Source organism: Trematomus bernacchii, unplaced genomic scaffold (genome assembly GCF_902827165.1).
Source record: "Trematomus bernacchii unplaced genomic scaffold, fTreBer1.1, whole genome shotgun sequence".
Lineage (NCBI taxonomy): Eukaryota > Metazoa > Chordata > Actinopteri > Perciformes > Nototheniidae > Trematomus > Trematomus bernacchii.
The window spans coordinates 17,492,879-17,518,188 of NW_022988043.1; the positions used below are offsets into that span (position 1 = coordinate 17,492,879).

At 39.0% G+C, this 25,310-nt stretch overlaps 2 long non-coding RNA genes across 3 annotated transcripts; both read left to right on the forward strand.

Moving 5' to 3' along the window:
* Window positions 1-19,480: 19,480 nt before the first annotated feature.
* On the forward strand, window positions 19,481-22,233 carry LOC117473124. Of its 2 annotated transcripts, XR_004554987.1 has the most exons (4): window positions 19,481-19,561; window positions 20,396-20,600; window positions 20,774-20,939; window positions 22,129-22,233. It is a non-coding gene; the product is annotated as an uncharacterized LOC117473124 (long non-coding RNA). The 2 variants fall into 2 exon arrangements; XR_004554986.1 differs by lacking the exon at window positions 19,481-19,561 and having other exon boundaries at window positions 20,310-20,600.
* Window positions 22,234-22,508: 275 nt separating this feature from the next.
* On the forward strand, window positions 22,509-24,171 carry LOC117472346. Its single transcript, XR_004554924.1, has 4 exons — window positions 22,509-22,605; window positions 22,712-22,779; window positions 23,287-23,330; window positions 24,104-24,171. It is a non-coding gene; the product is annotated as an uncharacterized LOC117472346 (long non-coding RNA).
* Window positions 24,172-25,310: the final 1,139 nt, after the last annotated feature.

Below are 25,310 nucleotides of genomic sequence, written 5' to 3' on the forward strand. Positions count from 1 at the left end.
TCTTACCTTGGTTGGTTTCAAATCTGGAGACAGGCTGCGCACTCCGAAGAAAAGAAAAGTAAAAGATGTCTACTTCCCTCTGAATGAAACATACGTGGATGAAAGGGAAAGAAACACACAGACAGAGCATTTGAAAAAAGATAGATTCAAGCTCCTCTTCCCGCTGTGTTCAGTATGAGTTCGGTGTCGCGTGCGTCGCTGCGAAGCGCTTCATGGATGTGTTACAGGATGCGCTCAGCCAGCCGCCAGCGCGAGTGGAGGATTTTCAGCGGGAGACGTCCGATTTTGATGCCGTGACGTCGGGAGTGAAAGGGGTGGGATGAGAGCTAGATGAACAGACTAATGGTTGAATGATACTACCCCCCCCCCCCCCCCCCCCCCCCCCCCCCCCCCACTCACACAAACACACACACCCTGATCACTTCCATCTGTCTCCTAAAATGTCAAGAGTCTGCCATCAAAATAGTCTAATGTGATGATTGTGAGAGGGGCAGGGCCACTGTAGCACTGCTGCTGCATTTTACTGACTATAACACCAGAAACACACACACACGCACGCACACACACACACACACACACACACACACACACACACACACACACACACACACACACACACACACACACACACACACACACACACACACACACACACACACACACACAGAGAGACATTATTACATTATCAAATGTACATATGAGGGTCAAACCTGTGTGACAATAGTCTTTCTCTATAGTATTGAGCTACTGAATGAAAAAAAAACATTAATATGAAATGTAACCTAATGCAAGTGAAACGCACGAATGTTCATGTAACATTGATTTGATTTTTCATGCATTGAATGCATTTCCCCATTGTTTTTGAAAAAACATTCTTAACTGAACATCATGATGATCTCGATCAGTCTATCTGAATTTTAAGTGATGCATTAAGTGACTAGTCTTCTTCCTCTTCAACACAAAGTTTTATCTGCTGCAGCTGTCATTTTATTTACTGCTCGTCCTGGTTAAAACGCAGCAGAGGACTTAACACTTTCGAATGAAGCTGAACAGAGAGAAGTGGGCAGTAGCTGGGAAGTTTGAAGGGTGTAAAAGTTCCGATGATAATTGGCCACATGCAGGCAGCAGCGTGTTGCAGTGAACTTCTAATTTGAAGATAACCTCACTCTGCTTTTACTGCTTTTGGCTTCATCTTTCTGGTTGCTGTCTCATAGAGGGGTTTTATATATGGCTCCCCAGACCCTAGATTTATGAAATGGCTCAATGAAAATAACTTTAATTAACATTTCAAAAAGAAAACTTGAAAAGGACACCTGATGTCAGATTTAAATCTACGAGCAGTCACAAAGTAGAGGTTCTGAAGCTGATGGAAATTGTAATAATAAGAGCATCCTGGTGGTTTACAGGATTCAGATGCTGATTGTGTAAACACTGAAAGATTTAATGCAAAAATGTTTACAAAAAATCTGTGAATAAATCAAATTAATAAATTGGACCGATGGTGAAAAAACAAAAGACTTACAAATGATATGAACAAAAGAAAAAGGAAGGAAGAACATCCGGATATATTTTGTACTTTATTTTCTTAAATAACTTATTCTCATTAAAGTTTAATTTGTTAATCTTCTACATTAATAATGTGGCCCATAAAATTATTTTAAGGTTTTTTTTAATATATGGAACTATATATTAAACTATTTTTTAATATTTGGAACTATCTTGTTAAACAGCTTTTAGGGTCCTATAGCCCCGTCAGAGGCCTACCAGAAACTGTAGGAATTATGATTCTCCGAAATAAATTGAGTTTTGAGGGCCTTAATGTGGTTCTTATCAAGATTTGTACGTGGCAATGAAATTTGGTGGTGTAAAAGGACCTTTTGCCTTAAAACAAGAGGTTGTTGTAACTCAAGTGTAGATTGTTCAAAATACTACACGTTTCTTATGGCTGATGAGAGTCCATGAACAACACTAACAAAGTAGTTAACTCATATGTGACCTGCTCTATCGAAATCAGTCGCATTGACCCGAAGACAGATTTTGAGTTGTATACACTGTTGGAAAGAGGAGATTCCTAGCTTTCTAATGATATCAAGATTTTTGTTGTACTCCAAATATTAAGCAAAATATGTCACATTATATAATGACTGTCACCGAGTCATCATTTTGAGAAAAAGGCCTTCAAAGTTTCCTCTTCTCTGGAATCCATCGATCTGATTGATTATTAGTGGAGCAAATGATCAAAATAGTAACGGAGGGAATATATTTCCGTTTGGATTACTGGTCTGGGGGAAGCTCGCGAGTGTGTGTGTGTGTGTGTTTGTGTATTTTTGCGTTTGTGTATATTGTGTTTGTTTCCCGGGGAAAACACTCACGAGAAACACCGGCTGTTGTTATAACTGCTGTGACGTTAAATTACTCCGTTCTCCGCTTGTAAATATGCCGTTACAAGCTTCATAGTTGTATTTATCATCTAAATTTGCCGAAACAAGTTTAATATTCTGAAAGCCAAGACTTTGTTTAATTGAAATCAGATGAAAACAAACTGTAACGGGCCCTGCCGTGTTATCTATGATTACTCATGCCTTACATTCATAATTTCAGCCGGAGGGAGGGGGAGCTGCGCTGTGGAACAGCAGATTGCGATTGAGAGGTGCCTGTCATCTTCCCTTTACAAGCTTCACAAATGTATTTATCGTGTGATTTTGGAAATAAAAGTTTCATATTCTGAAAGCCAAGACTTTGTTTATTTAAAATCAAACAAAACACCCGAACCCCGAAAAAATAGTTTTTTCCGCAAATCCACGTTTATTTTGAAATGAGCCGTTGCGACATCCGACTGATTTCGATAGAGCGGGTCACATATGGTTATTGTGTTATGTAGTTGTTACCCGAGAGCTGAATGACACCAACCATATGTGTCGAACATCATCTGATTTACATGATAATTACATCCAGTGTAGGGATGTCCCGATCACCTTTTTTTGCTCCCGATCCGATTCCGATCATTTGATTTTGACAATCTGCCGATACCGATTTTTCCCGATCCGATCTTTATGCAATGCATTAAGAGAAAAAAAAGGAGAAAAGCATTCAAGTTGTCCCTTAAACCTCACGTTCTCCACCACAGATAACGGCTGGTCATCCAACGCGATGAATTCAGCTATCTTGGCTGTTATTTTTTTGGCCTTTTCACTGTTCTGGGGCAGTTTCTCTTTCCTTTTAAAAGTCTCTGAAAGTGTCGGTTGTTTCAGTGCCGTTACCTGAATGGCCGCTGTGTACTCGTCGTGTTGTTGTTGGTGTTTGTTTCTCAGGTGGCGTATTAGATTGGTCGTGTTGAACGTAGCTCTGTTCTTTCCACCACGCGGAACCTCCGCCTTGCAAACATTGCATGTGGCTGTTACACTGCCTTCGCTTTCAATTTTATAATACTTCCAAACTCCTGACATTTTCTCTGTCCCGAGTCACCAGCTGAACGTAGCCTCTCGTTAGCTTACTGCTACTATTAGACACTGCGCCCTGCCCACTCTGTTGCCAGATTTGAGAGAAATAAGCAACCAGGTCTATGAAAACAAGCCCAAAAGAAGCAACACATACATGATGTTGTGTAATTTTAAACCAAAACTAAGGCCTCAGGATGACTTTAAGACGTGAACATGGTCATTTTTGTTTTGTAACATTAAATAAAATAAGAAAAATATTTTATTAAAAAAAAAAAAAAGATTCCGATCTCCGATTTTTTTCTCCCGATTCCGATCTTTTGAAAATCACGTGATCGGCTCCGATCCCCGATCACGTGATCGGATCGGGACATCTCTAATCCAGTGGACCACACATGATATAGAGCAACATGATGTTTGTTAAGCATGTGTTCTCAAGTGGCATAGTGGACACAGAAAGTGGTGCAAGATTTGCAATATGATATTTGTAGTGCTTAAAGGAGAGGTGTCATGCTTTTCCGGTTATTACCCGTCCCCTTGTGTGTTATGAAGGTTTTTATGCATGTAAACGGTGTGCAGAGTCAAAACCCTCAAAGTACACCCTGTAGTGAGTAAAACTCTAACACAGAAAATACCTCCCTAAAACGCCTCGTTGGAGATACGTCACTGCCCATTTGAGTCTTCCATTTCGTTCCGGGTACGGCATGATGTCATGCGGTACCCGGAACGAAATGGACCAATCCCGAAGAGCCGTTACGTTACGTCCGCGGAGCCGTTACGTTAAGCCCCCGCTGATTGGTCCAAATTGACCGATCCACGGACTTCCTCACACACACATCTGTGTGCAGGGAGCAGGCAGCTCAGCTGATTTCTCCTCCCTGGCTGCAGGCTGATAACAGACAGTTGGGATCACGGCGAAATTCTCTCTGCAGACCCATTCTCACAGCGTTTATCAACCTTTTTCTTACTCAATATCAAGCCACACTTATTGTTTTTACTTCGGATGTGAGTTTGTGTGTGCTCAGGATGAATTTGGCTGTGTTTCGCTATGTATCCTAAACAAGGAAACAACACCTCCACGGAGCTCAGCGCGATTCACAACGTTCCGACCAATCAGAGCACACTGTGCTCACAGGGAGGGTGGGGGCTGGAGCTTTTGGAGCTACAACGAGCCGTTAAAGGCAGAGAGTGAAATTCAGTGAATACACGTAGTTTACAGAGATGCTGTATGAGAAACCAATGTGAGTTTGGAAAAATGCACAGTATAAATCTATTCTAGTAGACCTCAACAATGGAATTATGATCAGTGGAAATGGCCATGACACCTCTCCTTTAACACTCCTGCAAGACATAGTGTTTGCTGTCCGCCTGGTATCCAACGGTGACGTCAATGCACTGCAGCATCAGCCAGTGCCCCGCCAGAACCCCAAAAGGTTGTCGATGTGCCAGAATCTGCTCATTGCTGCTTGCTGCTTACATTTTTCTTGTGTTTGTTCATAAATAAAGTTTTCGATATATTAAACATTTGACCTGATAATCGTGCTAGAGGGAAATGTCAGAGGATACTAAAGATTGAAAAAATCCTCCTAATTCTGATATTAATGACATGGCATCAATCCACGTTCACGTCAGGTTTTGCCAACTAAAAGATAGTTTGGTTTGTTTGGTTGGAAAATAAACTCCATTCAGTTCAGTTTTGCTCCACATGCAGTAAACGATGATAGATGGGTTTAATAGACTTTGCTCCTTTTTTCAACCCGTATGGCCCCAGGCTCTTTAATAATAATAATAATAATAATAATAGATTTATTTTATATAGCGCCTTTCAAGGGACCCAAGGTCGCTTTACAACTAGTATAGGAAAAAAACAAACATAACAAAACAAAAGTCGGACAGACAAAACAACAGATCGATTAGGGGCCGAAAGCCTTTGCAAACAGATTGGACTTGAGGGCCCTTTTGAAGGCGTCTAGTGTGGGGATGTTGCGAATCTCCGCAGGGAGAGCGTTCCAGAGGGTGGGGGCTGCCACACTGTAGGCTCTGTCCCCGAAGGTTCGCTGTTTGGTGCGGGGGATGATAAGCAGGCCAGAGTCTGAGGACCGCAGGTTCCGGGGTGGGGCATGTGGGTGAAGGATGTCCGATAGGTACTGGGGGGCAAGGGCATGGAGGGACTTGTAGGTGAGGAGGAGGATTTTGTATGATATACGGGACTTGACCGGCAACCAGTGTAGGTGGATGAGGGTGGGAGTGATGTGCTGCCACGGCTTTGTGTGCGTGAGTACCCTGGCAGCACAGTTTTGGACATACTTTAAGGACACTGTGTGCTTTCATTTGAGGAGTGTTTATATCGTTGTATTTAATTTTTCAAAAGAATCCATGACTGAACTCCGAGGTCCAAGCCCTTGACATTTTGTCATGGACTGCAGCTTTGAACTGGCAGATGAGAGGTTGGATTAACATATGGCCTCAGCAGCACCCAAAATGAACACTACTTCTGCAGTTACACCGTATCCTTCAATATAACTCTGCTGAGGTTTAGCTGAATTAAATGTTGAACACATTATGTTTAACTTGGGTACAGCTGAGTGCATTATTAATGGGGGTTCTTAATAGTAGGTCTTAGCTTGCCAGCAGCATGCTGGGAGCAAATCAGCCTGTGGCAAGGATCAGAAAGGAAGAAAACGAAAAGGATTTAATAAATAAAAAACGTCTATGTCTTTTTCCTGAAACACGAGGTGCATGCAGGGGGTCTGGGAGAGAAACTCCCTCTGGAGGGAACTTTGGGATTGTAGTCTTTGTAGATCATTTACATGCACAAAACCTATATAACACACTACAGGAAATGGAGAACCACAAAAAGCATAATAGAGCCTCTTTGTATATATTTGTATATATTATTATTTATATTGTTTAGTTTAAACTGTTTATGAATCGTGATCAATCAAAACATGTTGAAAAAGTTTTATGAAATGAAAAACATGTGTGTTATCTTTACATGTATATGAGACACGAGAAAGCTAAATCAACCATTGATTTTTACAATACATTATTCTTACTGTCAGTACATCATTTGTGTATTCTGTTGATGTGAGACAAGCAACTTGTTTTTCTATCAAATAATTTTCAGTGTTTCTGGAGTTGATTTGAAAACTTGGTGAAAACATTTTTCATTATCAACCACTGCAAACTGTAGAATACGTACAGGTAAAAAACATACAAAAAACATAAACAATAAACAATAAACAACTTGTTTATTATCAAAGAACCTTGAACCTTTAAATCAATAACCCTTTAGGTTTACTCCTTAGTACTCTTCCTAATTATATGTACCATTATTTCTGTTATCCACCGAAAGGGAATTTTCATCAATCTTTTGTAAATAATCTTCTGTCAGATTTAACCTGTGAAGATATGTCTTTTATTAGTTGGTTAAATAAAAACTTTTTTGGTTGGACCAATCACTTAACTTTTGGCGAAAGATATGATTTCAAAAGAATAGTTATTCTTGTTATGAGAGGCCAGCGTTTGCACACAATTGTTGTAACTGCTATATATAACAGATATTATCGATTATTATAATTTACAATAGAGTGTTGCAGTGATGATGTATTTTTGCAATTGGCAGAAATAGGAAGATAACGTAACTCTAAACAAACAACATCATGGTTGCTTGGCTGCGCAACACCACCACTAAGCTAAAGCTGGACTCCTGTCAGGAAGATGACGTCCTGTAGTTTTAGTTAGTCATTTGCTAGAACGTTTTTATCACACATAGAAGCTTGTGACATCTAGAGTGGGGTATTGACTTATTTTATGTTGTGAAACAAAATCTCTTCAGCTTGTGTCAACCGCATACCTTATTTCAGGCTTCTAACCAAAAACAAGTTCAAAGATGTTGATTTTATGTCAAGGGAACCATAAGTGGTGTAATGTTAAGTCTTTTCCGGGTCCTGGACTCATCACTGCACCACTCCATAATGGAGGGAACACCAGAGGGAACAGCAACAAAAACTAATAAGGACTGTCAGAGTAACAGAGATCTGAAAATAATAATTGGACTCAACGTTGTTGTGAAGGCGGGAATTTCTTTAAATGGGAAATATGATGCAACCACACTAAAAGCATGAGTGTCTAGAACCATGTCGAAATGATAAGAGTTTTGTGAAGGTTATACTTTTATGACAGTTTAAACTTTGGAAAAACTTGGAAGTACATCATCAAACGGTTTTAGGTGACTCATATGTATCTCCTCTGATCAGTTGACGTCTTGAAGAAAACCTTGTGTGGACCTCTGAGTCTCAAGTGTAGAAGGGGATCTGTGGCCTGTCTTTATTCGATTTTTGTTTTTTCACACCTGAATAGAGTCTGAAAACGAATTCCAGTGCCACAGTATTCCACAGGGAGCAGGACAAAACAAGTTATTAAGCGTGTTCTCTGAACTGTGAATGGCACCTTTACCTGGAGGAGTCAAGTCAAGTGCATAGTTATAAAACGATTATACAAGAACTCCGGTTTACGTTTCGCAAGTAAAGGAAACATCTAAAGTTATGGCTATTTTTTAGCTTGGTCATTATGCAGCTGTGATTGTTGAAAAGATGACGCACTTACAATAGACTGTCTTGTGTTGTTTGATTTTGAAGAAAGGATGTGATGTGCCTGCAGGTTATTCAAAGACTGAGATTTCAAACTTTTCTTTGAATTTGAATACAAATGTGAGCGCACCTTTATTTGTTCTCACACTTCTTTCGTCTAGTTTAATGAAGATGGTGTGAAGAATAAAGCAGAATTAGGCCCATCAAAAAAAAGACAACTTTAGGTTTGGTTCAGATCCAACTTCACGCTTAACTTCATCTACCTCAACATTGTCAACTTTAATCTTTCATATCTATTCATTGTCCTTTCCCTGCTTTTCCCATCATGATTTATTTCCTTTCTGTCATACCCACCCATGCACTATTTTCTATCGCCTTCCATCTTTTTATGCCTTTGCATCAGTGACAGGCATAATGTTTTTTTTTTTATGCAATATCTCAGAAACACCAGGAGGAAATGTCTGGCTCCAATTGGACTTAATGATGTACTGATTTGATGTTGGTCAGAGCCGGCCCGACCCATTAAACGACATAAGCGGCCACTTAGGGCCCCGCAGCCACTAAGGGCCCCCTAGCAAAAAATGAAAAAAAAAAATAATAATAATAATTTCTCAGTATACCGTTTTTTATCTCAGTACACCGTCGCCGTGATGAGTATGTTTAATTAATTTTGTTAATATGCCTAGATTGCCTACTCTCAAAGTCATGTATTATATTATTGAGTCAATCATAATACATTAACCGTGCTTTACCTGAACCTCATCATGACACTAGAGAGGACGGCAGGATTGTAATTTCCCGTGTTCAGTGAATGCAACAGAGGCAAGGCACCAGACCAACCAGAGAGTTGAATGGAAATAAACATCTGTCTTATTGGCTGACAGGTACCTATCCTGTGAGCTGTGACAATGTTTAAAATAAACTGTCAGTCTCAGACTCAGAGTTTTTGAAGATGGACATAAGAACAAATTTACGTAACAATTTCAAATTTACGTAACAATTTCACCAGGAGATTATGCTCCAATTCAAACACTGAGTAAGTGCATTGAACAAATCAATGACTGGATGTGTCAGAACTTTCTCCAATTAAACAAAGATAAAACTGAGGTAATGGTTTTTGGAGCCAAGGCAGAATGTATAAAAGTTAGCGCTGAGCTTCAGTCTGCAATGTTCAAAACAACAGATAAAGCCAGAAATCTAGGTGTAGTCATGGACTCTGACCTGAGTTTCAACAGTCACATTAAAACAGTTACTAAATCAGCCTACTATCACCTAAAGAACATATCTAGGATTAAAAGACTAATGTCACAGCAGGATTTGGAAAAACTTGTCCATGCTTTTATCTTCAGTAGACTGGACTACTGTAATGGTGTCTTCACAGGTCTCACTAAAAAATCTATTAGAAAGCTGCAGCTAATTCAGAACGCCGCTGCTCGAGTCCTCACTAACACTAAGAAAGTGGATCACATCACTCCTGTTCTGAAGTCCTTACACTGGCTTCCTGTGTGTCAAAGAATAGATTTCAAAATACTGCTGCTGGTTTATAAAGCTTTGAATGGTTTAGGCCCAAAATACATGTCTGACCTACTGCTAAATTATGAACCATCCAGATCTCTCAGGTCTTCAGGGACAGGTCTGCTTTCTGTCCCCAGAGTCAGAACTAAACATGGTAAAGCAGCATTCAGTTATTATGCTCCAAATATCTGGAACAAACTCCCAGAAACCTACAGGTCCGCTGCAACTCTTACTACTTTGAAATCCAGGCTGAAGACTTTTCTTTTTGCCGCTGCTTTTAATTGAACTATTCACATCTTAAACTGCACTGTAACTTTTAACTTTTATCCATGTCTTTTTTCATTTAATGTTTATTTTATTATCTTTTCTGTTTAATGACTGATTTTAAATGCCATTTTCATAATGTCTTCCATTTTTGTAAAGCACTTTGAATTGCCTTGTGTTGAAAGGTGCTATATAAATAAACTTGCCTTGCCTTGCCTTGTTCTTAAAAAAGACGACAATTCTCAAGTGGTGGTTCACACAACAACCCCAGAGCCAGCACTTGAGCCAGGAGAAATTACAGCTACGTTGACGTTACTTTGAATCGCGGGGGTAAGCTAAACCGTTAGCAAGTAGCTATAGCTAGCCAGATATATTAAATAAACACTTTGTCATACAATCTAAATGTAATGTTTTTTAGCGTTACCTGGTGATTTCAAAGAAAGCTCTCTGGGAAATGTTGACTTACGGACCGTCCACACAGCAGCGTTAAAAAATCTTGAAACGCTTCTGCCCATTCACTTTGAATGGGGTGACGTCACTTTGCCTCACTTTTCGCCGAACTGCATTGTGGGCAGGCAAGCGGAGATTTTCAGGATTTTCAGGATTCAAAATTGAGCAATGTTCAACTTTTGAAGCTGAGGTGGAAGCGTCAGCCAATCAAATCCCGTGTATGCAAATCTGACAGTTCAAGCGCTAGCCAATCAAACCGCGTGTATGCTGGGAGAGACATACCGCAGGTCATTTCCTCATATTCCAAAAAATGGAGGAGAAATTAGCGGTAGGGAATCACCCGGTGCTTTATGACCAGTCCCTATTTACCTACCGGGATATAAACCGGAGGAGCCAGGCAGTGGTAGGTTTTCGCCTGTTTGGGGAGTTTATATCCAGTTTACTTCAAACTTTTTTGCTTCGTATGTCGGGGGCGGGAGATTCATGTGATTGGTTGTTGGTGCCTTGCTCGCAAAAAATCCCCAAGCTTCAGATACGCCCACCTCCAAGATTTTTTTTAACGCTGCTGTGTGGACGGGCCGTTACTGTTCGACATGAAGCTAGAAGCTACCTTACAGTACACAGTTGATCCTGAGTCCTGTCAGTTAAAGTGATTCATAGTTAGCTTAGCTAAGCATCAACCTAGCACTGAAATATATGGATGTTATGTGACAGTATTTCTGAGAAAAAGTCAGCTGAAATGGTGGCATAGTTGCCACTGCTTTACGTGTCGACAGCATGATTGAACGTATTTGCAGCAGTAAATGTGGCTGTTTGGCCACTGACGTTGCCATAACAACACCTGAATGTAAATGTGCAACCTCTTTTTGTGACAGATTTTTGCATGAAATTATAATTCTTCTGAATGATATTCCTATTGACAGCTAGTTTTTATGTGAATATTATGAGATGGACAGCCAGAGAGAATAAATGAAAAACAGTTATGAAATACTATATGACAAAACAAGAATACAGTTTAAAAGGGGAGTGATTTGTAAAATATCCATAAAGAAAAATCTGTTTACAGTTCTGTTTCATATGGGTGTTGAGAGATGTATCCAGATCTCTTAATTTTGCTCTCAAAGTGCACCAGATTGATGCTTTTAACCTGTTAAGCACCAAGCCTGTTTTTCATGTTTCAGGCTCGAAAATGACATGCCCAAAACAAATGACTACAACTTAACTTCTAAAAGGGTTATATGAATAATTTCTTTTATCAAAGCAAGGTTACATCTGTGAGTTGGATGTAGAAGTGTCAGAAACAATATAGATGTTTTTTATTTTAAAGAAAATTCAGATTTTACATAGTAAAAAACTGTAAATTATAGTGTCCGTCCAAAGATTATTTTTTACTTATAGTGAAAACTACCCTTGGATGATGGGTTAGTAGACTAAAAGCTTTAGGAATCCAAAGTACAACATATAATAAGTACCCTGTATCAAGATTGATGCAAAACAAGTGACATTTTACCTTTTTAGAGAGGTTTAGCCAAAACCACTCCACCTCTGAGGTGATTTGGGTGAAAACAATTTTTTTTCCATATCTCTGGCCCCCCTTGATCGATTTGGATGGTTGACACCTCTTTCTGACCGTTAGAGCCAATAGAATCGAAGGGGGAGTCCCCCACACACACACGTTGTGAAGAGAAGAGATGGGGGCTTCGCGCATGTAATTTTGCATCAGAGTGGACCGATCTCTCGCTCTGACATTTGGAAACGAAAAAGCAGTTTTATTGCTTATGGATGATCAGAAATCATTTCAAAGAGGACACAGACACATTGGATTAACCTATGGATTAACTGCAGCATCGTTTTTTTATCTTTTTAATGCCATTGAAGACCAGTTTTGACCAAGGTAAGCCATGTTAGCGTTTCTAGCTACCTAGCTCCACATGTTCTGATGTACGCTTTCGTTTATAGCGTCGCAAATGTTTATCACTGAGTGTTGAGGTTTTTTACACAGATTCTGTGTCTCTAGGAGATGCTAATCGATGGGTTGGCTGTGCATCTAGGATAAGTAATAAGGGAGTTATGAGTGAGTTTAGGTGCAGTTTTAGGTTACATTTTTTCGCTCGTGGGTAATTCAGAGGCTGAGTGTTAGCATTGTGGGGTTTTTTTGGAGAAAAAAAATTAAAAAGATCAGTTAGCTGAGTTTCTTCCCGGTACATGGATATAAAACATTCATAGTTTATTAAATATTAAGATTCCTTAGACGTTGTTTCCTGCAAATGACGCGTTTATCCGCCCGGTACCTGGGGGGCGGTGCGTAACAGGTTAACTTCAATATTTAAAGAAAGATCTTCCCGGGGGAGCATGCCCCCGGACCCCCCTAGAGGATGTTAGGTCCACGGTGTTTACATGCTTATTTATACAATATGTGTGCTTATGCTAACATCATAAGACAAAAGTTGGTTCCGTGTTGTGTGAAGTGAGAACGCGCTAGAGTGAGGGGGGCCCCCAAGCCAAAGCTCGCTTAGGGCCCCCAAAAGTCTAGGGCCGGCCCTGATGTTGGTGGTCAGAGGTCAAGGGCACTTTGTGTTCATGTCCATCCTGTTCTCATGAATCCGTTTTTTCCCGAAAAGATTTTTGAGGGAAAGTCTTAAAAACGTCCAAATTCTTGCTTTATTTCTTTATTTTATGTATTGCTTTGGAACAGAAGGGGAGAAAGTGACCATATTTCACATTTGGTCAGATACTGAACTCTTGACACCAATCTTTGTTTTCTCCAGGGTCTTCACAATCTGTACAGCAAACATCCTCCTCTATCTTTAGACCTTCGGAGGGAACAACTCCCAGGCAAATCTGCCATGGCTTGATATAAAGAAGGGCAGAATGGTTATTGAAAATAGCTTTGAATTTGTCCCTTGTTCCCTTATTCACCGCAGCCTCCCCACTGTCCAGGGTCATCACTATCCAGCTGGCCTCACTTAGCAGCCTTTTGAGACTGCCGACCTTAAAAACCTTGCTGCCAGATTTGGGGTGTTGGGTATTTTTTCGTTTCTGCCTCTTTGAATAGAACCCAATTAACAAACTATCAAACTGCACGCAGACCATTGATGTAGTATTAACAAGCTGATCTTATACTTGACATTTTGGTGGAGGTCACACTGGCGCTACAGTGACTATCTACAGCGATAGTGTTATTACAAGTCAAGACAGACCGGGGATAGTCAGTTCGCAATTTAATTTCAATAGAGATCACTACAACGTAATAAAATACATTTTTGACATAACATCAACGATGTAACATTTTCAATTATTTTGATAATGTGAGCTTATTTTATTTAATGTTTTAAACAAAACTCTGGCTAAATGTTGAACAATTGTGTCTTTCACAGTGAATTCCATAAAATTCCTGTGTGTGCCTGTGTGATGCGTTCTTAGTTCACTTGAAGATCATTTGGCCACAACATTCACCAGCCACACAATATTTCAGAGGGTCTAAACCAGCAAAGACACCCTGCTGGGACAACACCAACAGTTAGATTTGAGGATTTGTCTGCAACCGGACAGATAGGGGAGAGTGGGGTAAAATGAGCCAGTGGGTAAGTTGACCCACCCCCTTTATCTGGGGAACTGTGCACATTTGTTGTCATGTGACCATACATTCAGGAAGCATCCATCATTTATATGTGGCTGTGATGGAGAGAAGCACATGGTAAAGTGGTTAATGTGAGTTGTTCACAATAAACCATGTGCTGCTTGTCAAAGTACATTTTCTGGATGGATGGATGTAATTGTTATGTCAAAGCGAAATGATCAAGGTCTGGAGATATGTATACATGTTGGTTATTTAGCAAGGTGTAAAACCTTGTGAATGATTTAGCTAAAGATAAGTATGTATGAAGGACAAAACTAGACTGTCTCTTTCCAGAAAAGTGGCTGCGGGGTAAAGTGAGCCATTGGTTCAACGTAACCTTCCATGAGGTACTGAAGTCAAGTGAATTCTCTGTAATATAAAATAGTATTTCAATGTAGTTTTACACAACTAATTTGTTTTTTCATGTTTTAAACATTGTAGAAACAACAACATTCCTGAACCAAACAACTGCAAAGATAAATGTTTAGCAGGTAGGGTGTGCAAGAGATCACGTGGTTTAGTTGGTCAGCTAAGGGTGACTGGGCTTGTGTAGCTTAATACAATAATTGATAGAATTAATTATATTCTTTTAGGCCTAGATTTGTTTAATCATTTTAAGGCACGCCACCATCTTTCCTGCCGTATGCCTGAAGCAACATCTTTGGGAAGGGCTACAGCCTTCAATAAAACTACAGTGGAGCAGTTCTTTGACATTCTGACTAAAGTCAAAGATTAAATATTTTAATCCTTAGATTAGTTATTTCCCAAAGTAGTTTTCCACGAAATAAAATAAATGCTAAAGTTAAAAAATTGAGGCTTAGACACCAGATGTGAAATTTAAATAAGAATATTTGTTTATATTAAAGGTTCAGTTTCTGGAAATGATGTAACTTAAACCTGTCAGTTGTACATTTATTTAATCAACCCTCATAAAGCCTTTCCGTAGTCAAGCTGTTAAAACTCCAGGTTAAGCCACAAACATTGTTTTTAAATTCTAGTTCAAGCGCTTATGAAAGTCACCATGGTAACAACAAGGACGTCTGCCACTGTGGGTGACAGACTTTCGGCATTGTCGACACTAGGTACTTCTGAACATAGCCTGAGAATAGAGTGGGGATGGTTTGAACAGCTGGGATTTATGTAAAAAGTGTCAAAAAAATGTTTGGCTACGGGGGCTCTTTGTGGGTGTTTGTCACGGATATATTCACTTTGGGATGCATGGACTGGTTTGTGAACTTTTAAGACAAAGACTATCATTCTATTGTTCTTGCCAAAAGTAAAAAATCCAATAAATGTTCTGTTCTGTCCCCCCAGCCCAACCTATGTGTTGTCCAGGCATGAGCAGGACCTCATTTAGGAACAACCTACATTTAATTATCAGAACAAAAATAATGACCCAGTCTCAAATAAATGCCACAGTCATGTTTTTTTTTATCTAACAAAAATTGATTCCATAAAGAGAGGAAAAAAACGAATGGAATTAGAAAAACAATGCGTGTCTCTTATAGTAGCCTTGAGGTACAGCCAAATTCCAAAATTCCATTTATTTTGACCTTGTTACCGCTGACCTTTCGACGCGCAACCAAACATAATGAGCTGTTTTACATCATGGCTCTGCGCCTAAGCTTGCGATGAGCAAAGAGAAAATGGTGTATCATGTGGATGCAGCTATGGATTTTACAACTTTACATTGCAATCTGTATAGGAGCTGATGTAATGATTATTTAAGTAATGGAGTATTCTATTCCTTCAATTAATCGGATAAATAATACTTTCGCTTTGTTAAGGAGCAATAATAAATATACAAAAGAGAAAATAAGACGGAACAATTAATTGGTTTCCTTTTTAGAAACAAGCATTACCTTTTTAATGCTTGAATTACAAACAATAATATTAGCTGTCTAAACTTAATCCATGTAATTCAATTGCAGTACATTACATTCAATAATGGTCTAGACAAACCTTTTCACCACCGTCCTGGTTAATTAAAGTTTGTATTGTCATCACATCTTTAGTGGTTATTTGTAAAAATACAACAACACATAGTTCAAATTATACAACACAAGTTAACATTTTATACAAACAGTTCCGGACATAAGTGGGGATCCTTATCTAAAAAGTTAACTTTTACATCTTTATTTAAATATATCAGTAATTTTAATGGTGTACTTAAAGCTCCTAAGAACTAATGTAAGGAAGTTTTGAAGGCCGGTGGCAGTTGACGGGACTCATTTGAAGTTTGATTACGTAAGTATCCAACTAATGACTGCAATGTAGATGGTAATGAGTATTTATTTTCACAGTTGCAGTCATAATCCAGGGCGGTCAGCGGGAGATCTTATTAACTAACATACAGTTACGCAGCAGTAGAGGCTACTATGACTAACATGACAGAGAAAGATCAGCGGGATGGCGATATAACGAGCCTACCAGAGCAGTAAGATGATCTCCTGTTTTCACGATGGCAGTATATAGACTCAGAAGTACTTAAAACTATGTCAACTATCTTGTTTCACTTTCTTAACAGTTCATGTTGAGACATAAACCGATGAAACAAAATCTATTTTATGTAGTTTTTGTCCTACATGAATGTGCAATTGTTGCTTTAAAGGTTCCTAAAGCAGTGGCACATGTCACCCGGCTCTCATGTATGAGTCATTGCCGTTAATATCTTCTTGTCACTAACAGAAGAGTGGAGATGTATTTTGCTGCAGTGAAAAATATATTTATTAAAGAAAATAATAATAACTTAAGATGCTACAGTTATTTTCCTTTGTGCTTCCCTTCACAGAATCGGATATAAAAACATTTTTACCGGAGAAGATATGCAGTTTGTGCCACCTAGACCAAATCCAATCAGTTTCATTTAGAGTCTGGTTTGAGATATATAGTTGTAAACTGTATATCACAATTAATGTTCTCAAGAGCAAAAATAACACAAATTGCATATACTCAATAATTGGAATGACGTCACTGGCCATTTTATTAGCTGTAGCTAGCCAGCGAGTTTTTTCAATAGTGTCAAAGGTTCCTATTATGTTAACAATTACTTCATGACATGATATGAGACTGTGGCTGAAATTATATTTCCCAGGTAAAAGGTGAGCATCCTCAACATTGGACACAAAAGAGTGGATAGATGAGTCTGGCAAACTCTTGAGTGACTGGAATGTCATCTTGGCTAGTGTTAGCTTTAACACAGTGACAGTGACATGTATGGCGAGTTAAGGTGTATGAGTTATCACAAAAAATAATGTGGCTAGCGAGGTGCCAACTCTTGGACTGAGTAATACATCACCTTTTGGTTTGTCGACTGCCATTTTTGCAACCCGGTATCACGGCAAGACGTGAACATGTGACGATCTACCATGCTGGGAGACGTGAATATGTCATGGTTTCGTCCCTTCAAACGTGACAGTTACACGGTATTGTTAACATGGCCCAACCAGTGGAGAAATACCCGGAAGTGCCAAGCAAATGGTCTACCGCGCCTATTGGTCGGTTTTTATTGTCAAAATTAGATGTTTTTAATTTATTTTTTAATCGTCACACTTGATTTCGCCGATTTTCTTGTTGCCCTAGCTGGTCGACACCTCTTTTAGCAGAAACAAAGGCTACATTAATGTATTAAATCGATGTTAATCCATGTGTGTGGATCATAGACTGGTGTGGATGTGGAATTAACGGACGTGACGTTGTGCGATTGCGTTGCCAGGCAACACAATTTACAAACTCTTCAACTACAACCCTAATTATATTTAAAAACATTTTAGAAGGCCTCACGAAATACTTTAATGTAAATTCAAATGTAAATGTGAAGGGGTGTGTGTAATGTGGTGATTGACATTATTCACCCACGGATCTATGGGTTGGGGGTATTGTTCCCCACGGACATTTTAGTTAACCGGACTTACTGTTGATGTGAAATCCGAAAAAAAAATACGTTATACATCATAACGGTGCACAGCTGATATAAAAGGACTTTTAAAGATATTACTGATTTTCTTTGAATATAAGAATGTAAATACTGAGTTGAGAGAATAGTCAGGGGATTTGGGTGATGGGAGACACATCTATGGATTCAGAATTTCAATAGCTTACTGTTAAATGACGGATATACCTTTCTGTCTGTGATGTTTTACAAATCAGATATTATAAGTAAAACATGTGAAATAATATAGCAATATCCTGTACAATTATGTGAAAACATGAATAAAACTACACATCTTCAGATGTTATACATACACAAGTGTCCTACACTAATAATACAAAGTTATTATGGCTGTGTGTACCTTGTGTGCACCGCCTAGTGGTTAAAGCACGTTATTGAATTAGTTGTGTATATGATATGTCAATGAACCTTAGAAAATCTTGAAATCTTGAAAGGGATATGCAAAATAGCCATTATATACAGTCTTTAATTAACTATTAGTAGAGAATAACGAGTAAAGAATATTTATAGGGATCTGCAGATAAATGTTTAGTCTTCTCAAGCAGCAACTATCAAATATCTCTCCTGATTGTTGGCACTTGACAATCACCTTTCCCTGAATTTTACTCAGGTGTAACTAAAGCCTGATTTAAGGGTTGTTTATATTTCACATCATTAATCAGAATCTGCAAAGTAACTAAAATAAATGTAGTGGAGTAAAACTACCAGGTTAACCTCTGAATTGTAGTGGAGTAGAATTGCTGTTTTGTTTAGTAATGGATATTGAATATGGAATAAAGGTTTTGACAAGACCTGGTGTAACAATAATCAAAAAGGACATTAAAAGAGCTCCAGATGTCAATGATCTAAACAAAACAGCACACCTGAAATGTATATTTAAATACTTTATTAAGGGCAGTGAATTAGTTTTTTCTGTATGTTTTTCAAATCAGTGTTATACCAACACACTCTCACTCCCAACGCGTCCAGGAGCGACGCTTGGTCAGAATTCCGTGGCGTCCAGTTGTGACGCGCCGAGTTTCCATCAGCGTCATAAACGGATGCAAAGAGCTTTCAACTGATTGCAATGTATTCCCATCGGCGTCGGTATTTGACGCTTAGGGAAGCACGGCATTCGTTTGTGTCGGCAGCTGTTAAAGGCAATGTGAGCGTCCATTCCCATTGGATAACGGAGAATTGTACACCCGGAAGTAAGTATTCTCCTTACTGTCGATTGATTTGACAGTGATATCTCCATTACTCATCCACTCAAAAACACCAGATTACCTTTGTTAATTAAACGACATTGATAGGTTTAAATTGTGTACAATGCTTTTGTGTTTTTCCCCTACAATTCTGAGACAACTTGTTTTCTCTGAAATGTGGAGCGCCAAAGAGACTACACTACCCACAATCCCCAGCTATTGTTGTGATTGTCTGTCCGCTTTGCGACAAAACCTCGTGATAAGTCAACAAGCTCTGTGATTGGATTAAACATAAATAGGTGATATCTGCACTACTTATTAACTAAAAACCACCAGATTATCCTTGTTAATGAAACGACATTGATAGGCTTTAGTGTAAAATGCTTTTGTCACGTTTTCCCCTTCAATTCTGAGAAACAAGTAGTTTTGAGTTTTGGATGGCCGAAGACACTACACTACCCACAATCCTCAGCTATCTTCGCAAGGCCAGGTCTCGAGGTCACGTAGTTCACGTGATACATTGCTCGGAACCTTGAGACACCAGCAAGGTAAGCTGTAATAAACTCGACTGCTCACTTAATTTTCGACAATATTCAAATATAACTCAAATAAAATATTTGGGTTATGTATTCAAGTCCCACCCAGGCAGCAGGATTCGTAAGACAGTACGAGAAACTTAAAGAAAATGTAGTCTGTAACAGTTATTTTCTTTTTTGTAATAACGGATCATTTAGAAGCTAGCATTAGCCACCGTGTGGCTAGCTAGCTGTGTTAGTACAATGTCGTAGTCATCAAAGGAGCTAGCACTGTTAGTTGTATCGCTCATCAAAACAAAGAGGACTCTCTGGAGCGAAAGTATTTGTAATTATTATTATTTATTTATTATTTATTACTTAGCGGGAGTGTTTTACATGTTCGGTGTAATGATGTAAAATGTTTAGGACGCGTCACTGCGGTTGCTGGTCATTTGTTTTTTTTACCATAAGCTGTCATCAAGAAGGAATGCCATAATTTAATGTCATGATGTTTATATGTGAACAAATTACACAGTACATTAGAAGTCAGTACACATTAGCCTAATTATTAACAGAATGTTAATTGGCGTTTAAATGTTACATTCTATTATACAAAAACCCCACTTGTCATTTGTGTTTGAATATATTGAATATTCACATATGAATATATTAATTTGATTCAAACCATTGGAAGTTTGCGCACTATCTCAAGTATTCACAGCATATTAGACTGTATCTTCTGTCTCTCCAATTGCATTTAATATAGAGCATAAACTTAATAACATATTTGTGTATTTGAGAACAAATTGATCAACTGACAGCAAACATTTTTGAGATAATCCCTCTATGTTTAACTTTCATTTGCAGAATGACAAAGCCCAAAAAACAACTGTGCCCCTCCTGCCAGGCCCCAAATTCCCTTGGGCGTAAAACATGTGTGGTGTGTGTCTGCCCCCTTCAAATAAATAAAACATTTTAAAAAAAAGAAGCGGAATTAAAGGACTCTAGCTGGGGGGCTTCTGTGAAGAGCAACAGGAACGCCAGCAGGACCGTTAAGTCGGCCGAGCTATCTGTGAGTTTAAATGACTTATTATTTAAGATGTTTGGCCTCTCAGACGATTACATATCTTATTTGTCAAACAGCCTTGCCCTCAGTGAATGTGAAACCATTTTTCTGGCTTTAAAAAGATTTGTATCATTGATCAATGTGCCTGTATGCAATCTTTTTCGCTCCAATTCTTGCAGGTTCTTAAACTACACACCCTTGGCTCCAGCCCGGTCCTTTTCCTTTCCAATAAGGGCCGCAGTGGGGAGATCCGTGGGGATCTGGTCCACCATTTTGGAAATGCTGATGGGGTCGTTAGGGAGATCCTACTCAAAATGAGGAAACTCTATGAGTACCTCCTGAAAAGTAAGATCATACTTGTACTTTATTATCTCATTGTGTAGTCGTCCATGGGCTTTGTGTCAATGCATTCATCAAATTCACACTTCTGTTACATCTATCCCGTTATATCATTAAAATGTCATCCCCCCCCTGAGCCTTTTTTATATAATACAACCTATGCTGTATTATAGAACAAAGGCTGTCAACATGGGCTTGTCAGGGCCAGCATGTTATCACTGTGAACACTAAGATACTAATATGAGGGTACCACACTAATGGTATTGCAGTTACCTACTTTTTAGTTTTTATTTATAATTAATTATTTGTATGCATATTTCTTTATTTTGTATTGTGTTTTAAGCCTGTACAGCACTTTGGACAACATTGAAATGTGCTATACACAAATATTTAAAGGGTTGAATTGAATGCAAATGTCGACATTACTCACCTGTAGTTAGCAAGCATGCACGTTATGCATGTGTCTGTAATACAAACACATCTCTGCAGGCATCATAAAGATATGAGGCTGCTCTGTTTTCCCAGTTTGTAACTCTTGCCTCCTCTCTTCATGTCTTAATCCCTCTCACATGAGATGGGAGAAGAGGAGGAGACACCTCGAGAGACGAGTTGAGGCAAAAGACATTCAATGAAATTAGACATCATGACACTCCTACCTCGCACCCTAATGTCCAGGACACACATGGTGCCGTACGCTGCACGTGTGCTTATCATTACGGCTTATGCTTTTTATCTGGGCATCCGAAAAGTCATGCCTATTTTCTTCTGTGAGACGCACGTGGTTCTTTGCAAAAACATACCCGGCAACAACCTGTCAAAAGTCTTATCACCATGTTTCATTACAGATTTAATGTATTTTTCTGCAAGTTTTAAATTATTTCTAGTTTAATGAGAGAAGTTGCTCCAGACTGCAACTACATTTTCATTATGATCATGGTCTTAACTAAATACGATAAGTTGTTGTGTTAAACACTGATATGAGAAACATAGCAATATGTCTACAGTCAGCTGTGGTAGCTTAAAAACATTATTTTCACACTACCTGCATTTCATTCACTTAAGAATTACCTGGTTGATTTCTAATAAGAGGGAAATTCAATGCATTTAATTAATTTCTTGCAAGTAAGGCCAAAAATAAGTCTTCCTTAAAATGTGTTCTGTTAATTTTCCCTTGTATTATTTTCAACATTTGCAGTGTGTGCTGCACAACAAGCTGCATCGACATCTGCTGGTCCACCAGCCCCCCCTGGACCAGAGCAAGAGCCAGAGCGAGAGACGGAGCGAGGGACAGAGACGGAGCCAGAGCCAGAGCCAGAGCCAGAGCCAGAGCCAGAGCCAGAGCCAGAGCCAGAGCCAGAGCTTCCAGAGACATTTACTCTCCATCTTTTTTCTCTTCCTCCACCTCCTCCATGCTCCCAGCCTTCTCTCTCCCCCTTGTCTTCTCCTCCACCGCCTCCATGCTCCCAGCCTTCTCTCTCCCCCTTGTCTTCTCCTCCACCGCCTCCATGCTCCCAGCCTTCTCTCCCCCCCTTGTCTTCTCATCCACCTCCTCCATGCTCCCAGCCTTCTCTCCCCCCCTTGTCTTCTCCTCCACCTCCTCCATGCTCCCAGCCTTCTCTCTCCTCCTTGTCTTCTCCTCCACCGCCTCCACCGTCAAAGAAAAGTCGAAAAGGTTTGATTTGCACTATACTATACTATATACTATACAATACATTTCTTTAAATGATTGTTTGGAAGACTTATTACCTAATTATTAAAATGGTGTTATTTATTTTTAGAATGCAGGAAACACAGGACCCAGAAGGTGTTCCTCTATGAGAGCATTGGGGAAAGAAGAGTTTTTAATGTAAGTGTGTTATAATTTCTTCCTTTTTGTTTTTCTTGTTAAATAACATAAAAACGTGCAGAACATTATTGGTACCGTCTACAGACCATCAGTGAGATATCTGCACAGAGCCCAAACGATACTAACATATAACGCCTCTGAATCCAGAGATACACAAGTATCCACTATCGTACAAGTATGGAGCAGTGAGGTTCCTCAATCCATCCTCGACACTGCACCTTTTGTTGTCATTGTAAGCATTACAGGACTACGTTTTGCATCACCTTATAACCTTGTGTTGTAGGAAACTCCCAGTCTTAAAGAAGCTGCTCCATACTGGTACGATAGTGGATTCTTCTGTATCTCTGGTTTCAGATGCTGTTGTCTGTTAGTATTGTTTATGTGTAGAAATCTAACCTTATTGATGGTCTATAAATGGTACAAATAATGTTCTGTAAAGTTGTATCACCTAACTTTGTAAAGTATCTCTCATTAATATTTCTGTCCATTTCATATCATGCCTTTCAGCAAAGACAAGAAGTGAAAATTCGCTGGACACCATGCTCCAAGTGGTAAGTTTTTCCTTAATGACCATACATGTATGTGTTGTACTGGAAGCAAAGGGTTTATACACTGATACAGTAGGCTCATCTCAATTGAATACTTTTGTATTGTATGTTGTTATGTAATTTGTCCTACAGAAGAGAGACACAAATCACTAACATATGTATTAGTTATGCTACCCGTATTTGTATATATCCTAAATGTTTGACGTGCTGTGGGTCTACCACACATGCATCACAAACCACAAGTAAGAACAGTACGTTATTATTTTATAATCAAAAAATTATTATAGAATTTGTAAGTATATTTCACACACTTTAATGTCTTTATAGAGTTCGATCTCCTGATTCGTTTAAGAGATTTAATATATTTTACTCTTAATGAAGCACTTTAAACATTTAATGACTCTGATCCTCCTTTAACGGTAAGATCAGCTGCAGTGAGCAGAGGCTGTGCAGCTGGGGGCGGAGGTCTGATGCGCGAGTAGTGTGCTCTCGTGTATCCTACCTTTCGTCTCCTCTGGAAGCCTCCTCCCTCATCCCTCCTCGACTCCTCCGTTTGCGTTGAAGCGATTGTGACGTCCTTCAACATGGCGTGTCTTGATTGATTTCCGGGTCAAGTCCCGGAGGAGGGGGAGAGAGGAGTCGAAGAGGGACATTGAGCTGAAGCTAATGTTTCAAATCCTATTTTAAATTGACTTACTTGCCTGATTAAGCATCAGAAATATATATAGCATGACATATTAATAATTATTCAACTGTCCTTTATGTGTGTTTTGCAGTGGCAAGGACTGGGAGGACACATGGGAGCCTGCCCAAAACTATAGCAGCTCAACATAATAACACACACAGACACAGACACACAGACACAAACACACACACACACACACACATACACACAACACACACACACACACAGACACATACACACACACACACACACACGCACACACACACACACGCACACACACACACACACACACACACACACACACACACACACACACACACACAGACACACACACATACACACACACACACGCACACACACACACACACACAATACATTTTTTCAATACATTTTTTCAATAAATTGTTGTTTCTGTTGTGTATTTTTTGTACAATTATTTCTCAATAGGGTAAAGCCATTTAAAATGTTTTAGTTTTTGGTATGTTAATGCAAATGTGACAATCATTATTTTCGGGCTGCCTCAGTCTTAAAACACAAGATAGATATCAATTTTTGTTATGGTCTTCTGTATATGTCATGAATAATACTGGTACAATTTGAATTTGCCCCAAAACGTGGAAACGCAGACCAGATCTTCTAAATGCCAGGGACCGGAACATCAGGAGCATCTCTAAAAGACGATATGTGACAGTTCTGCAGCAACGGACCATATGAGAAACATTATGTTAAAACCTAGAAACTTATTCTAAACCTACTATCAAAGTATTCACCTGAAATGTAGCACAATTTGGCTCCTGTTAAAAGCACTATTTGAAAATGTAGATTTGTCAGGTCAACATGTGACTTATCTGGTTTGCTATAACAGTTTTACTCCCCAGTTGAACTGTATTTGACAATCATTAAATTCACAAACATAATTTGGGAAATAAATCAAAGACAATAGTGTAAATAAGAAAGGTTTAGTTTTTGAAACTTGTAATGGAGACGTTGATACATTAACTGTCAGCAGTATTTATTGTTACTTTGTAATTCTACTCCACCACAATTCAGAGGGTAACCTTAACCTATTTGGCACATCCCTTTCAAGATGTTCTAAGGTTTATTGACATATCATATACACAACTACGGTGTAGTTATGCAATGAATGACAAACCTCGCAGGTTCGTCAACAGTGCATTACAAGAGATCTATCAATATGTTTATACCTCCACCATTAAACAGTCATATTCTGCACATTTCTTATACTATCTACATACATCTTATAAGAGTATAATTAATATGTAATGTCAGTTAAAATA